Source organism: Rattus norvegicus, chromosome 16 (assembly GCF_036323735.1).
Source record: "Rattus norvegicus strain BN/NHsdMcwi chromosome 16, GRCr8, whole genome shotgun sequence".
NCBI classification, from domain to species: domain Eukaryota; kingdom Metazoa; phylum Chordata; class Mammalia; order Rodentia; family Muridae; genus Rattus; species Rattus norvegicus.
In genome coordinates, this window is record NC_086034.1 from 42,104,169 (window position 1) to 42,120,802 (window position 16,634).

A 16,634-nucleotide genomic window follows, 5' to 3' on the forward strand; every position below is an offset into this window, starting at 1 on the left:
TGAATTCGGTTAGTTTCCAATAGGCCGCAATAGTAATAAGTGGACTGTTCGGGATATAGAAAAATTTTCACGAATAGAATCAATATTTCTAGGCGAATTCAGTGAGTTCCCAAAGGGACATGCTTGTGTGAGTGTGCATTTCAATATGTAACAACATTTTAAGGAACGGACTCTAAGTATCATGGTGAATTCAGTAGGTTCCCAATAGGATTCGCATGTAATAAGCTTGTTATTCAAGATAGAGCAACGTTTTAAGGAAGGGAAACACTGTTTCTCTGTGAATTCAGTTAGTTCCCAGTAGCAGGCTCTTGTAATATGCGTACTTCTAAAGATTTATCAAAATTTCGTGGGCAGAATCTGAGTAACATGGTGAATTCGGTTAGTTTCCAATAGGCCGCAATAGTAATAAGTGGACTGTTCGGGATATAGAAAAATTTTCACGAATGGAATCAAAATTTCTAGGCGAATTCAGTGAGTTCCCAAAGGGTCATGCTTGTTTGAGTGTGCTTTTCAATATGTAACAACATTTTAAGGAACGGACTCTAAGTATCATGGTGAATTCAGTAGGTTCCCAATAGGATTCGCATGTAATAAGCTTGTTATTCAAGATAGAGCAACGTTTTAAGGAACGGAAACACTGTTTCTCTGTGAATTCAGTTAGTTCCCAGTAGCAGGCTCTTGTAATATGCGTACTTCTTAAGATTTATCAAAATTTGGTGTGCCGAATCTGAGTAACATGGTGAATTCGGTTAGTTCCCAATAGGCCGCAGTAGTAATAAGTGGACTGTTCGGGATATAGAAAAACATTCACGAATGGACTCAAAATTTCTAGGCGAATTCAGTGAGTTCCCAATGGGACATGCTTGTATGAGTGTGCTTTTCAATATGTAACAATATTTTACGGAACGGACTCTAAATATCATGGTGAATTCAGTAGGTTCCCAATAGGATTCACATGTAATAAGCTTGTTATTCAAGATAGAGCAACGTTTTAAGGAACGGAAACACTGTTTCTCTGTGAATTCAGTTAGTTCCCAGTAGCAGGCTCTTGTAATATGCGTACTTCTAAAGATTTATCAAAATTTGGTGTGCCGAATCTGAGTAACATGGTGAATTCGGTTACTTTCCAATAGGCCGCAGTAGTAATAAGTGGACTGTTCGGGATATAGAAAAATTTTCACGAATGGACTCAAAATTTCTAGGCGAATACAGTGAGTTCCCAATGGGACATGCTTGTATGAGTGTACTTTTCAATATGTAACAACATTTTAAGGAACGGACTCTAAGTATCATGGTGAATTCAGTAGGTTCCCAATAGGATTCGCATGTAATAAGCTTGTTATTCAAGATAGAGCAACGTTTTAAGGAACGGAAACACTGATTCTCTGTGAATTCAGTTAGTTCCCAGTAGCAGGCTCTTGTAATATGCGTACTTCTAAAGATTTATCAAAATTTGGTGTGCCGAATCTGAGTAACATTGTGAATTCGGTTAGTTTCCAATAGGCCGCAATAGTAATAAGTGGACTGTTCGAGATATAGAAAAATTTTCACGAATAGAATCAATATTTCTAGGCGAATTCAGTGAGTTCCCAAAGGGACATGCTTGTGTGAGTGTGCATTTCAATATGTAACAACATTTTAAGGAACGGACTCTAAGTATCATGGTGAATTCAGTAGGTTCCCAATAGGATTCGCATGTAATAAGCTTGTTATTCAAGATAGAGCAACGTTTTAAGGAAGGGAAACACTGTTTCTCTGTGAATTCAGTTAGTTCCCAGTAGCAGGCTCTTGTAATATGCGTACTTCTAAAGATTTATCAAAATTTCGTGGGCAGAATCTGAGTAACATGGTGAATTCGGTTAGTTTCCAATAGGCCGCAATAGTAATAAGTGGACTGTTCGGGATATAGAAAAATTTTCACGAATGGAATCAAAATTTCTAGGCGAATTCAGTGAGTTCCCAAAGGGTCATGCTTGTTTGAGTGTGCTTTTCAATATGTAACAACATTTTAAGGAACGGACTCTAAGTATCATGGTGAATTCAGTAGGTTCCCAATAGGATTCGCATGTAATAAGCTTGTTATTCAAGATAGAGCAACGTTTTAAGGAACGGAAACACTGTTTCTCTGTGAATTCAGTTAGTTCCCAGTAGCAGGCTCTTGTAATATGCGTACTTCTTAAGATTTATCAAAATTTGGTGTGCCGAATCTGAGTAACATGGTGAATTCGGTTAGTTCCCAATAGGCCGCAGTAGTAATAAGTGGACTGTTCGGGATATAGAAAAACATTCACGAATGGACTCAAAATTTCTAGGCGAATTCAGTGAGTTCCCAATGGGACATGCTTGTATGAGTGTGCTTTTCAATATGTAACAATATTTTACGGAACGGACTCTAAATATCATGGTGAATTCAGTAGGTTCCCAATAGGATTCACATGTAATAAGCTTGTTATTCAAGATAGAGCAACGTTTTAAGGAACGGAAACACTGTTTCTCTGTGAATTCAGTTAGTTCCCAGTAGCAGGCTCTTGTAATATGCGTACTTCTAAAGATTTATCAAAATTTGGTGTGCCGAATCTGAGTAACATGGTGAATTCGGTTACTTTCCAATAGGCCGCAGTAGTAATAAGTGGACTGTTCGGGATATAGAAAAATTTTCACGAATGGACTCAAAATTTCTAGGCGAATACAGTGAGTTCCCAATGGGACATGCTTGTATGAGTGTACTTTTCAATATGTAACAACATTTTACGGAAAGGACTCTAAGTATCATGGTGAATTCAGTAGGTTCCCAATAGGATTCGCATGTAATAAGCTTGTTATTCAAGATAGAGCAACGTTTTAAGGAACGGAAACACTGTTTCTCTGTGAATTCAGTTAGTTCCCAGTAGCAGGCTCTTGTAATATGCGTACTTCTAAAGATTTATCAAAATTTGGAGTGCCGAATCTGAGTAACATGGTGAATTCGGTTAGTTTCCAATAGGCCGCAGTAGTAATAAGTGGACTGTTCGGGATATAGAAAAATTTTCACGAATGGACTCAAAATTTCTAGGCGAATACAGTGAGTTCCCAATGGGACATGCTTGTATGAGTGTACTTTTCAATATGTAACAACATTTTAAGGAACGGACTCTAAGTATCATGGTGAATTCAGTAGGTTCCCAATAGGATTCGCATGTAATAAGCTTGTTATTCAAGATAGTGCAACGTTTTAAGGAACGGAAACACTGATTCTCTGTGAATTCAGTTAGTTCCCAGTAGCAGGCTCTTGTAATATGCGTACTTCTAAAGATTTATCAAAATTTGGAGTGCCGAATCTGAGTAACATGGTGAATTCGGTTAGTTTCCAATAGGCCGCAGTAGTAATAAGTGGACTGTTCGGGATATAGAAAAATTTTCACGAATGGAATAAAAATTTCTAGGCGTATTCAGTGAGTTCCCAATGGGACATGCTTGTATGAGTGTGCTTTTCAATATGTAACAACATTTTAAGGAACGGACTCTAAGTATCATGGTGAATTCAGTAGGTTCCCAATAGGATTCGCATGTAATAAGCTTGTTATTCAAGATAGAGCAACGTTTTAAGGAACGGAAACACTGATTCTCTGTGAATTCAGTTAGTTCCCAGTAGCAGGCTCTTGTAATATGCGTACTTCTAAAGATTTATCAAAATTTGGTGTGCCGAATCTGAGTAACATTGTGAATTCGGTTAGTTTCCAATAGGCCGCAATAGTAATAAGTGGACTGTTCGGGATATAGAAAAATTTTCACGAATAGAATCAATATTTCTAGGCGAATTCAGTGAGTTCCCAAAGGGACATGCTTGTGTGAGTGTGCATTTCAATATGTAACAACATTTTAAGGAACGGACTCTAAGTATCATGGTGAATTCAGTAGGTTCCCAATAGGATTCGCATGTAATAAGCTTGTTATTCAAGATAGAGCAACGTTTTAAGGAAGGGAAACACTGTTTCTCTGTGAATTCAGTTAGTTCCCAGTAGCAGGCTCTTGTAATATGCGTACTTCTAAAGATTTATCAAAATTTCGTGGGCAGAATCTGAGTAACATGGTGAATTCGGTTAGTTTCCAATAGGCCGCAATAGTAATAAGTGGACTGTTCGGGATATAGAAAAATTTTCACGAATGGAATCAAAATTTCTAGGCGAATTCAGTGAGTTCCCAAAGGGTCATGCTTGTTTGAGTGTGCTTTTCAATATGTAACAACATTTTAAGGAACGGACTCTAAGTATCATGGTGAATTCAGTAGGTTCCCAATAGGATTCGCATGTAATAAGCTTGTTATTCAAGATAGAGCAACGTTTTAAGGAACGGAAACACTGTTTCTCTGTGAATTCAGTTAGTTCCCAGTAGCAGGCTCTTGTAATATGCGTACTTCTTAAGATTTATCAAAATTTGGTGTGCCGAATCTGAGTAACATGGTGAATTCGGTTAGTTCCCAATAGGCCGCAGTAGTAATAAGTGGACTGTTCGGGATATAGAAAAACATTCACGAATGGACTCAAAATTTCTAGGCGAATTCAGTGAGTTCCCAATGGGACATGCTTGTATGAGTGTGCTTTTCAATATGTAACAATATTTTACGGAACGGACTCTAAATATCATGGTGAATTCAGTAGGTTCCCAATAGGATTCACATGTAATAAGCTTGTTATTCAAGATAGAGCAACGTTTTAAGGAACGGAAACACTGTTTCTCTGTGAATTCAGTTAGTTCCCAGTAGCAGGCTCTTGTAATATGCGTACTTCTAAAGATTTATCAAAATTTGGTGTGCCGAATCTGAGTAACATGGTGAATTCGGTTACTTTCCAATAGGCCGCAGTAGTAATAAGTGGACTGTTCGGGATATAGAAAAATTTTCACGAATGGACTCAAAATTTCTAGGCGAATACAGTGAGTTCCCAATGGGACATGCTTGTATGAGTGTACTTTTCAATATGTAACAACATTTTACGGAAAGGACTCTAAGTATCATGGTGAATTCAGTAGGTTCCCAATAGGATTCGCATGTAATAAGCTTGTTATTCAAGATAGAGCAACGTTTTAAGGAACGGAAACACTGTTTCTCTGTGAATTCAGTTAGTTCCCAGTAGCAGGCTCTTGTAATATGCGTACTTCTAAAGATTTATCAAAATTTGGAGTGCCGAATCTGAGTAACATGGTGAATTCGGTTAGTTTCCAATAGGCCGCAGTAGTAATAAGTGGACTGTTCGGGATATAGAAAAATTTTCACGAATGGACTCAAAATTTCTAGGCGAATACAGTGAGTTCCCAATGGGACATGCTTGTATGAGTGTACTTTTCAATATGTAACAACATTTTAAGGAACGGACTCTAAGTATCATGGTGAATTCAGTAGGTTCCCAATAGGATTCGCATGTAATAAGCTTGTTATTCAAGATAGTGCAACGTTTTAAGGAACGGAAACACTGATTCTCTGTGAATTCAGTTAGTTCCCAGTAGCAGGCTCTTGTAATATGCGTACTTCTAAAGATTTATCAAAATTTGGAGTGCCGAATCTGAGTAACATGGTGAATTCGGTTAGTTTCCAATAGGCCGCAGTAGTAATAAGTGGACTGTTCGGGATATAGAAAAATTTTCACGAATGGAATAAAAATTTCTAGGCGTATTCAGTGAGTTCCCAATGGGACATGCTTGTATGAGTGTGCTTTTCAATATGTAACAACATTTTAAGGAACGGACTCTAAGTATCATGGTGAATTCAGTAGGTTCCCAATAGGATTCGCATGTAATAAGCTTGTTATTCAAGATAGAGCAACGTTTTAAGGAACGGAAACACTGTTTCTCTGTGAATTCAGTTAGTTCCCAGTAGCAGGCTCTTGTAATATGCGTACTTCTAAAGATTTATCAAAATTTCGTGGGCAGAATCTGAGTAACATGGTGAATTCGGTTAGTTTCCAATAGGCCGCAATAGTAATAAGTGGACTGTTCGGGATATAGAAAAATTTTCACGAATGGAATCAAAATTTCTAGGCGAATTCAGTGAGTTCCCAAAGGGTCATGCTTGTGTGAGTGTGCTTTTCAATATGTAACAACATTTTAAGGAACGGACTCTAAGTATCATGGTGAATTCAGTAGGTTCCCAATAGGATTCGCATGTAATAAGCTTGTTATTCAAGATAGAGCAACGTTTTAAGGAACGGAAACACTGTTTCTCTGTGAATTCAGTTAGTTCCCAGTAGCAGGCTCTTGTAATATGCGTACTTCTTAAGATTTATCAAAATTTGGTGTGCCGAATCTGAGTAACATGGTGAATTCGGTTAGTTCCCAATAGGCCGCAGTAGTAATAAGTGGACTGTTCGGGATATAGAAAAACATTCACGAATGGACTCAAAATTTCTAGGCGAATTCAGTGAGTTCCCAATGGGACATGCTTGTATGAGTGTGCTTTTCAATATGTAACAATATTTTACGGAACGGACTCTAAATATCATGGTGAATTCAGTAGGTTCCCAATAGGATTCACATGTAATAAGCTTGTTATTCAAGATAGAGCAACGTTTTAAGGAACGGAAACACTGTTTCTCTGTGAATTCAGTTAGTTCCCAGTAGCAGGCTCTTGTAATATGCGTACTTCTAAAGATTTATCAAAATTTGGTGTGCCGAATCTGAGTAACATGGTGAATTCGGTTACTTTCCAATAGGCCGCAGTAGTAATAAGTGGACTGTTCGGGATATAGAAAAATTTTCACGAATGGACTCAAAATTTCTAGGCGAATACAGTGAGTTCCCAATGGGACATGCTTGTATGAGTGTACTTTTCAATATGTAACAACATTTTACGGAAAGGACTCTAAGTATCATGGTGAATTCAGTAGGTTCCCAATAGGATTCGCATGTAATAAGCTTGTTATTCAAGATAGAGCAACGTTTTAAGGAACGGAAACACTGTTTCTCTGTGAATTCAGTTAGTTCCCAGTAGCAGGCTCTTGTAATATGCGTACTTCTAAAGATTTATCAAAATTTGGAGTGCCGAATCTGAGTAACATGGTGAATTCGGTTAGTTTCCAATAGGCCGCAGTAGTAATAAGTGGACTGTTCGGGATATAGAAAAATTTTCACGAATGGACTCAAAATTTCTAGGCGAATACAGTGAGTTCCCAATGGGACATGCTTGTATGAGTGTACTTTTCAATATGTAACAACATTTTAAGGAACGGACTCTAAGTATCATGGTGAATTCAGTAGGTTCCCAATAGGATTCGCATGTAATAAGCTTGTTATTCAAGATAGTGCAACGTTTTAAGGAACGGAAACACTGATTCTCTGTGAATTCAGTTAGTTCCCAGTAGCAGGCTCTTGTAATATGCGTACTTCTAAAGATTTATCAAAATTTGGAGTGCCGAATCTGAGTAACATGGTGAATTCGGTTAGTTTCCAATAGGCCGCAGTAGTAATAAGTGGACTGTTCGGGATATAGAAAAATTTTCACGAATGCACTCAAAATTTCTAGGCGAATACAGTGAGTTCCCAATGGGACATGCTTGTATGAGTGTACTTTTCAATATGTAACAACATTTTACGGAACGGACTCTAAGTATCATGGTGAATTCAGTAGGTTCCCAATAGGATTCGCATGTAATAAGCTTGTTATTCAAGATAGAGCAACGTTTTAAGGAACGGAAACACTGTTTCTCTGTGAATTCAGTTAGTTCCCAGTAGCAGGCTCTTGTAATATGCGTACTTCTAAAGATTTATCAAAATTTGGAGTGCCGAATCTGAGTAACATGGTGAATTCGGTTAGTTTCCAATAGGCCGCAGTAGTAATAAGTGGACTGTTCGGGATATAGAAAAATTTTCACGAATGGACTCAAAATTTCTAGGCGAATACAGTGAGTTCCCAATGGGACATGCTTGTATGAGTGTACTTTTCAATATGTAACAACATTTTAAGGAACGGACTCTAAGTATCATGGTGAATTCAGTAGGTTCCCAATAGGATTCGCATGTAATAAGCTTGTTATTCAAGATAGAGCAACGTTTTAAGGAACGGAAACACTGATTCTCTGTGAATTCAGTTAGTTCCCAGTAGCAGGCTCTTGTAATATGCGTACTTCTAAAGATTTATCAAAATTTGGTGTGCCGAATCTGAGTAACATTGTGAATTCGGTTAGTTTCCAATAGGCCGCAATAGTAATAAGTGGACTGTTCGGGATATAGAAAAATTTTCACGAATAGAATCAAAATTTCTAGGCGAATTCAGTGAGTTCCCAAAGGGACATGCTTGTGTGAGTGTGCATTTCAATATGTAACAACATTTTAAGGAACGGACTCTAAGTATCATGGTGAATTCAGTAGGTTCCGAATAGGATTCGCATGTAATAAGCTTGTTATTCAAGATAGAGCAACGTTTTAGGAAGGGAAACACTGTTTCTCTGTGAATTCAGTTAGTTCCCAGTAGCAGGCTCTTGTAATATGCGTACTTCTAAAGATTTATCAAAATTTCGTGGGCAGAATCTGAGTAACATGGTGAATTCGGTTAGTTTCCAATAGGCCGCAATAGTAATAAGTGGACTGTTCGGGATATAGAAAAATTTTCACGAATGGAATCAAAATTTCTAGGCGAATTCAGTGAGTTCCCAAAGGGTCATGCTTGTTTGAGTGTGCTTTTCAATATGTAACAACATTTTAAGGAACGGACTCTAAGTATCATGGTGAATTCAGTAGGTTCCCAATAGGATTCGCATGTAATAAGCTTGTTATTCAAGATAGAGCAACGTTTTAAGGAACGGAAACACTGTTTCTCTGTGAATTCAGTTAGTTCCCAGTAGCAGGCTCTTGTAATATGCGTACTTCTAAAGATTTATCAAAATTTGGAGTGCCGAATCTGAGTAACATGGTGAATTCGGTTAGTTTCCAATAGGCCGCAGTAGTAATAAGTGGACTGTTCGGGATATAGAAAAATTTTCACGAATGGACTCAAAATTTCTAGGCGAATTCAGTGAGTTCCCAAAGGGACATGCTTGTGTGAGTGTGCTTTTCAATATGTAACAACATTTTAAGGAACGGACTCTAAGTATCATGGTGAATTCAGTAGGTTCCCAATAGGATTCGCATGTAATAAGCTTGTTATTCAAGATAGTGCAACGTTTTAAGGAACGGAAACACTGATTCTCTGTGAATTCAGTTAGTTCCCAGTAGCAGGCTCTTGTAATATGCGTACTTCTAAAGATTTATCAAAATTTGGAGTGCCGAATCTGAGTAACATGGTGAATTCGGTTAGTTTCCAATAGGCCGCAGTAGTAATAAGTGGACTGTTCGGGATATAGAAAAATTTTCACGAATGGACTCAAAATTTCTAGGCGAATACAGTGAGTTCCCAATGGGACATGCTTGTATGAGTGTACTTTTCAATATGTAACAACATTTTACGGAACGGACTCTAAGTATCATGGTGAATTCAGTAGGTTCCCAATAGGATTCGCATGTAATAAGCTTGTTATTCAAGATAGAGCAACGTTTTAAGGAACGGAAACACTGTTTCTCTGTGAATTCAGTTAGTTCCCAGTAGCAGGCTCTTGTAATATGCGTACTTCTAAAGATTTATCAAAATTTGGAGTGCCGAATCTGAGTAACATGGTGAATTCGGTTAGTTTCCAATAGGCCGCAGTAGTAATAAGTGGACTGTTCGGGATATAGAAAAATTTTCACGAATGGACTCAAAATTTCTAGGCGAATACAGTGAGTTCCCAATGGGACATGCTTGTATGAGTGTACTTTTCAATATGTAACAACATTTTAAGGAACGGAATCTAAGTATCATGGTGAATTCAGTAGGTTCCCAATAGGATTCGCATGTAATAAGCTTGTTATTCAAGATAGAGCAACGTTTTAAGGAACGGAAACACTGATTCTCTGTGAATTCAGTTAGTTCCCAGTAGCAGGCTCTTGTAATATGCGTACTTCTAAAGATTTATCAAAATTTGGTGTGCCGAATCTGAGTAACATTGTGAATTCGGTTAGTTTCCAATAGGCCGCAATAGTAATAAGTGGACTGTTCGGGATATAGAAAAATTTTCACGAATAGAATCAAAATTTCTAGGCGAATTCAGTGAGTTCCCAAAGGGACATGCTTGTGTGAGTGTGCTTTTCAATATGTAACAACATTTTAAGGAACGGACTCTAAGTATCATGGTGAATTCAGTAGGTTCCCAATAGGATTCGCATGTAATAAGCTTGTTATTCAAGATAGAGCAACGTTTTAAGGAAGGGAAACACTGTTTCTCTGTGAATTCAGTTAGTTCCCAGTAGCAGGCTCTTGTAATATGCGTACTTCTAAAGATTTATCAAAATTTGGTGTGCCGAATCTGAGTAACATGGTGAATTCGGTTAGTTCCCAATAGGCCGCAGTAGTAATAAGTGGACTGTTCGGGATATAGAAAAACATTCACGAATGGACTCAAAATTTCTAGGCGAATTCAGTGAGTTCCCAATGGGACATGCTTGTATGAGTGTGCTTTTCAATATGTAACAATATTTTACGGAACGGACTCTAAATATCATGGTGAATTCAGTAGGTTCCCAATAGGATTCACATGTAATAAGCTTGTTATTCAAGATAGAGCAACGTTTTAAGGAACGGAAACACTGTTTCTCTGTGAATTCAGTTAGTTCCCAGTAGCAGGCTCTTGTAATATGCGTACTTCTAAAGATTTATCAAAATTTGGTGTGCCGAATCTGAGTAACATGGTGAATTCGGTTACTTTCCAATAGGCCGCAGTAGTAATAAGTGGACTGTTCGGGATATAGAAAAATTTTCACGAATGGACTCAAAATTTCTAGGCGAATACAGTGAGTTCCCAATGGGACATGCTTGTATGAGTGTACTTTTCAATATGTAACAACATTTTACGGAAAGGACTCTAAGTATCATGGTGAATTCAGTAGGTTCCCAATAGGATTCGCATGTAATAAGCTTGTTATTCAAGATAGAGCAACGTTTTAAGGAACGGAAACACTGTTTCTCTGTGAATTCAGTTAGTTCCCAGTAGCAGGCTCTTGTAATATGCGTACTTCTAAAGATTTATCAAAATTTGGAGTGCCGAATCTGAGTAACATGGTGAATTCGGTTAGTTTCCAATAGGCCGCAGTAGTAATAAGTGGACTGTTCGGGATATAGAAAAATTTTCACGAATGGACTCAAAATTTCTAGGCGAATACAGTGAGTTCCCAATGGGACATGCTTGTATGAGTGTACTTTTCAATATGTAACAACATTTTAAGGAACGGACTCTAAGTATCATGGTGAATTCAGTAGGTTCCCAATAGGATTCGCATGTAATAAGCTTGTTATTCAAGATAGTGCAACGTTTTAAGGAACGGAAACACTGATTCTCTGTGAATTCAGTTAGTTCCCAGTAGCAGGCTCTTGTAATATGCGTACTTCTAAAGATTTATCAAAATTTGGAGTGCCGAATCTGAGTAACATGGTGAATTCGGTTAGTTTCCAATAGGCCGCAGTAGTAATAAGTGGACTGTTCGGGATATAGAAAAATTTTCACGAATGGACTCAAAATTTCTAGGCGAATACAGTGAGTTCCCAATGGGACATGCTTGTATGAGTGTACTTTTCAATATGTAACAACATTTTACGGAATGGACTCTAAGTATCATGGTGAATTCAGTAGGTTCCCAATAGGATTCGCATGTAATAAGCTTGTTATTCAAGATAGAGCAACGTTTTAAGGAACGGAAACACTGTTTCTCTGTGAATTCAGTTAGTTCCCAGTAGCAGGCTCTTGTAATATGCGTACTTCTAAAGATTTATCAAAATTTGGAGTGCCGAATCTGAGTAACATGGTGAATTCGGTTAGTTTCCAATAGGCCGCAGTAGTAATAAGTGGACTGTTCGGGATATAGAAAAATTTTCACGAATGGACTCAAAATTTCTAGGCGAATACAGTGAGTTCCCAATGGGACATGCTTGTATGAGTGTACTTTTCAATATGTAACAACATTTTAAGGAACGGACTCTAAGTATCATGGTGAATTCAGTAGGTTCCCAATAGGATTCGCATGTAATAAGCTTGTTATTCAAGATAGAGCAACGTTTTAAGGAACGGAAACACTGATTCTCTGTGAATTCAGTTAGTTCCCAGTAGCAGGCTCTTGTAATATGCGTACTTCTAAAGATTTATCAAAATTTGGTGTGCCGAATCTGAGTAACATTGTGAATTCGGTTAGTTTCCAATAGGCCGCAATAGTAATAAGTGGACTGTTCGGGATATAGAAAAATTTTCACGAATAGAATCAAAATTTCTAGGCGAATTCAGTGAGTTCCCAAAGGGACATGCTTGTGTGAGTGTGCTTTTCAATATGTAACAACATTTTAAGGAACGGACTCTAAGTATCATGGTGAATTCAGTAGGTTCCCAATAGGATTCGCATGTAATAAGCTTGTTATTCAAGATAGAGCAACGTTTTAAGGAAGGGAAACACTGTTTCTCTGTGAATTCAGTTAGTTCCCAGTAGCAGGCTCTTGTAATATGCGTACTTCTAAAGATTTATCAAAATTTGGTGCGCCGAATCTGAGTAACATGGTGAATTCGGTTAGTTCCCAATAGGCCGCAGTAGTAATAAGTGGACTGTTCGGGATATAGAAAAACATTCACGAATGGACTCAAAATTTCTAGGCGAATTCAGTGAGTTCCCAATGGGACATGCTTGTATGAGTGTGCTTTTCAATATGTAACAATATTTTACGGAACGGACTCTAAATATCATGGTGAATTCAGTAGGTTCCCAATAGGATTCACATGTAATAAGCTTGTTATTCAAGATAGAGCAACGTTTTAAGGAACGGAAACACTGTTTCTCTGTGAATTCAGTTAGTTCCCAGTAGCAGGCTCTTGTAATATGCGTACTTCTAAAGATTTATCAAAATTTGGTGTGCCGAATCTGAGTAACATGGTGAATTCGGTTACTTTCCAATAGGCCGCAGTAGTAATAAGTGGACTGTTCGGGATATAGAAAAATTTTCACGAATGGACTCAAAATTTCTAGGCGAATACAGTGAGTTCCCAATGGGACATGCTTGTATGAGTGTACTTTTCAATATGTAACAACATTTTACGGAAAGGACTCTAAGTATCATGGTGAATTCAGTAGGTTCCCAATAGGATTCGCATGTAATAAGCTTGTTATTCAAGATAGAGCAACGTTTTAAGGAACGGAAACACTGTTTCTCTGTGAATTCAGTTAGTTCCCAGTAGCAGGCTCTTGTAATATGCGTACTTCTAAAGATTTATCAAAATTTGGAGTGCCGAATCTGAGTAACATGGTGAATTCGGTTAGTTTCCAATAGGCCGCAGTAGTAATAAGTGGACTGTTCGGGATATAGAAAAATTTTCACGAATGGACTCAAAATTTCTAGGCGAATACAGTGAGTTCCCAATGGGACATGCTTGTATGAGTGTACTTTTCAATATGTAACAACATTTTAAGGAACGGACTCTAAGTATCATGGTGAATTCAGTAGGTTCCCAATAGGATTCGCATGTAATAAGCTTGTTATTCAAGATAGAGCAACGTTTTAAGGAACGGAAACACTGATTCTCTGTGAATTCAGTTAGTTCCCAGTAGCAGGCTCTTGTAATATGCGTACTTCTAAAGATTTATCAAAATTTGGAGTGCCGAATCTGAGTAACATTGTGAATTCGGTTAGTTTCCAATAGGCCGCAATAGTAATAAGTGGACTGTTCGGGATATAGAAAAATTTTCACGAATAGAATCAAAATTTCTAGGCGAATTCAGTGAGTTCCCAAAGGGACATGCTTGTGTGAGTGTGCTTTTCAATATGTAACAACATTTTAAGGAACGGACTCTAAGTATCATGGTGAATTCAGTAGGTTCCCAATAGGATTCGCATGTAATAAGCTTGTTATTCAAGATAGAGCAACGTTTTAAGGAAGGGAAACACTGTTTCTCTGTGAATTCAGTTAGTTCCCAGTAGCAGGCTCTTGTAATATGCGTACTTCTAAAGATTTATCAAAATTTGGTGTGCCGAATCTGAGTAACATGGTGAATTCGGTTAGTTCCCAATAGGCCGCAGTAGTAATAAGTGGACTGTTCGGGATATAGAAAAACATTCACGAATGGACTCAAAATTTCTAGGCGAATTCAGTGAGTTCCCAATGGGACATGCTTGTATGAGTGTGCTTTTCAATATGTAACAATATTTTACGGAACGGACTCTAAATATCATGGTGAATTCAGTAGGTTCCCAATAGGATTCACATGTAATAAGCTTGTTATTCAAGATAGAGCAACGTTTTAAGGAACGGAAACACTGTTTCTCTGTGAATTCAGTTAGTTCCCAGTAGCAGGCTCTTGTAATATGCGTACTTCTAAAGATTTATCAAAATTTGGTGTGCCGAATCTGAGTAACATGGTGAATTCGGTTACTTTCCAATAGGCCGCAGTAGTAATAAGTGGACTGTTCGGGATATAGAAAAATTTTCACGAATGGACTCAAAATTTCTAGGCGAATACAGTGAGTTCCCAATGGGACATGCTTGTATGAGTGTACTTTTCAATATGTAACAACATTTTACGGAAAGGACTCTAAGTATCATGGTGAATTCAGTAGGTTCCCAATAGGATTCGCATGTAATAAGCTTGTTATTCAAGATAGAGCAACGTTTTAAGGAACGGAAACACTGTTTCTCTGTGAATTCAGTTAGTTCCCAGTAGCAGGCTCTTGTAATATGCGTACTTCTAAAGATTTATCAAAATTTGGAGTGCCGAATCTGAGTAACATGGTGAATTCGGTTAGTTTCCAATAGGCCGCAGTAGTAATAAGTGGACTGTTCGGGATATAGAAAAATTTTCACGAATGGACTCAAAATTTCTAGGCGAATACAGTGAGTTCCCAATGGGACATGCTTGTATGAGTGTACTTTTCAATATGTAACAACATTTTAAGGAACGGACTCTAAGTATCATGGTGAATTCAGTAGGTTCCCAATAGGATTCGCATGTAATAAGCTTGTTATTCAAGATAGTGCAACGTTTTAAGGAACGGAAACACTGATTCTCTGTGAATTCAGTTAGTTCCCAGTAGCAGGCTCTTGTAATATGCGTACTTCTAAAGATTTATCAAAATTTGGAGTGCCGAATCTGAGTAACATGGTGAATTCGGTTAGTTTCCAATAGGCCGCAGTAGTAATAAGTGGACTGTTCGGGATATAGAAAAATTTTCACGAATGGACTCAAAATTTCTAGGCGAATACAGTGAGTTCCCAATGGGACATGCTTGTATGAGTGTACTTTTCAATATGTAACAACATTTTACGGAACGGACTCTAAGTATCATGGTGAATTCAGTAGGTTCCCAATAGGATTCGCATGTAATAAGCTTGTTATTCAAGATAGAGCAACGTTTTAAGGAACGGAAACACTGTTTCTCTGTGAATTCAGTTAGTTCCCAGTAGCAGGCTCTTGTAATATGCGTACTTCTAAAGATTTATCAAAATTTGGAGTGCCGAATCTGAGTAACATGGTGAATTCGGTTAGTTTCCAATAGGCCGCAGTAGTAATAAGTGGACTGTTCGGGATATAGAAAAATTTTCACGAATGGACTCAAAATTTCTAGGCGAATACAGTGAGTTCCCAATGGGACATGCTTGTATGAGTGTACTTTTCAATATGTAACAACATTTTAAGGAACGGACTCTAAGTATCATGGTGAATTCAGTAGGTTCCCAATAGGATTCGCATGTAATAAGCTTGTTATTCAAGATAGAGCAACGTTTTAAGGAACGGAAACACTGATTCTCTGTGAATTCAGTTAGTTCCCAGTAGCAGGCTCTTGTAATATGCGTACTTCTAAAGATTTATCAAAATTTGGAGTGCCGAATCTGAGTAACATGGTGAATTCGGTTAGTTTCCAATAGGCCGCAGTAGTAATAAGTGGACTGTTCGGGATATAGAAAAATTTTCACGAATGGACTCAAAATTTCTAGGCGAATACAGTGAGTTCCCAATGGGACATGCTTGTATGAGTGTACTTTTCAATATGTAACAACATTTTACGGAACGGACTCTAAGTATCATGGTGAATTCAGTAGGTTCCCAATAGGATTCGCATGTAATAAGCTTGTTATTCAAGATAGAGCAACGTTTTAAGGAACGGAAACACTGTTTCTCTGTGAATTCAGTTAGTTCCCAGTAGCAGGCTCTTGTAATATGCGTACTTCTAAAGATTTATCAAAATTTGGAGTGCCGAATCTGAGTAACATGGTGAATTCGGTTAGTTTCCAATAGGCCGCAGTAGTAATAAGTGGACTGTTCGGGATATAGAAAAATTTTCACGAATGGACTCAAAATTTCTAGGCGAATACAGTGAGTTCCCAATGGGACATGCTTGTATGAGTGTACTTTTCAATATGTAACAACATTTTAAGGAACGGACTCTAAGTATCATGGTGAATTCAGTAGGTTCCCAATAGGATTCGCATGTAATAAGCTTGTTATTCAAGATAGAGCAACGTTTTAAGGAACGGAAACACTGATTCTCTGTGAATTCAGTTAGTTCCCAGTAGCAGGCTCTTGTAATATGCGTACTTCTAAAGATTTATCAAAATTTGGTGTGCCGA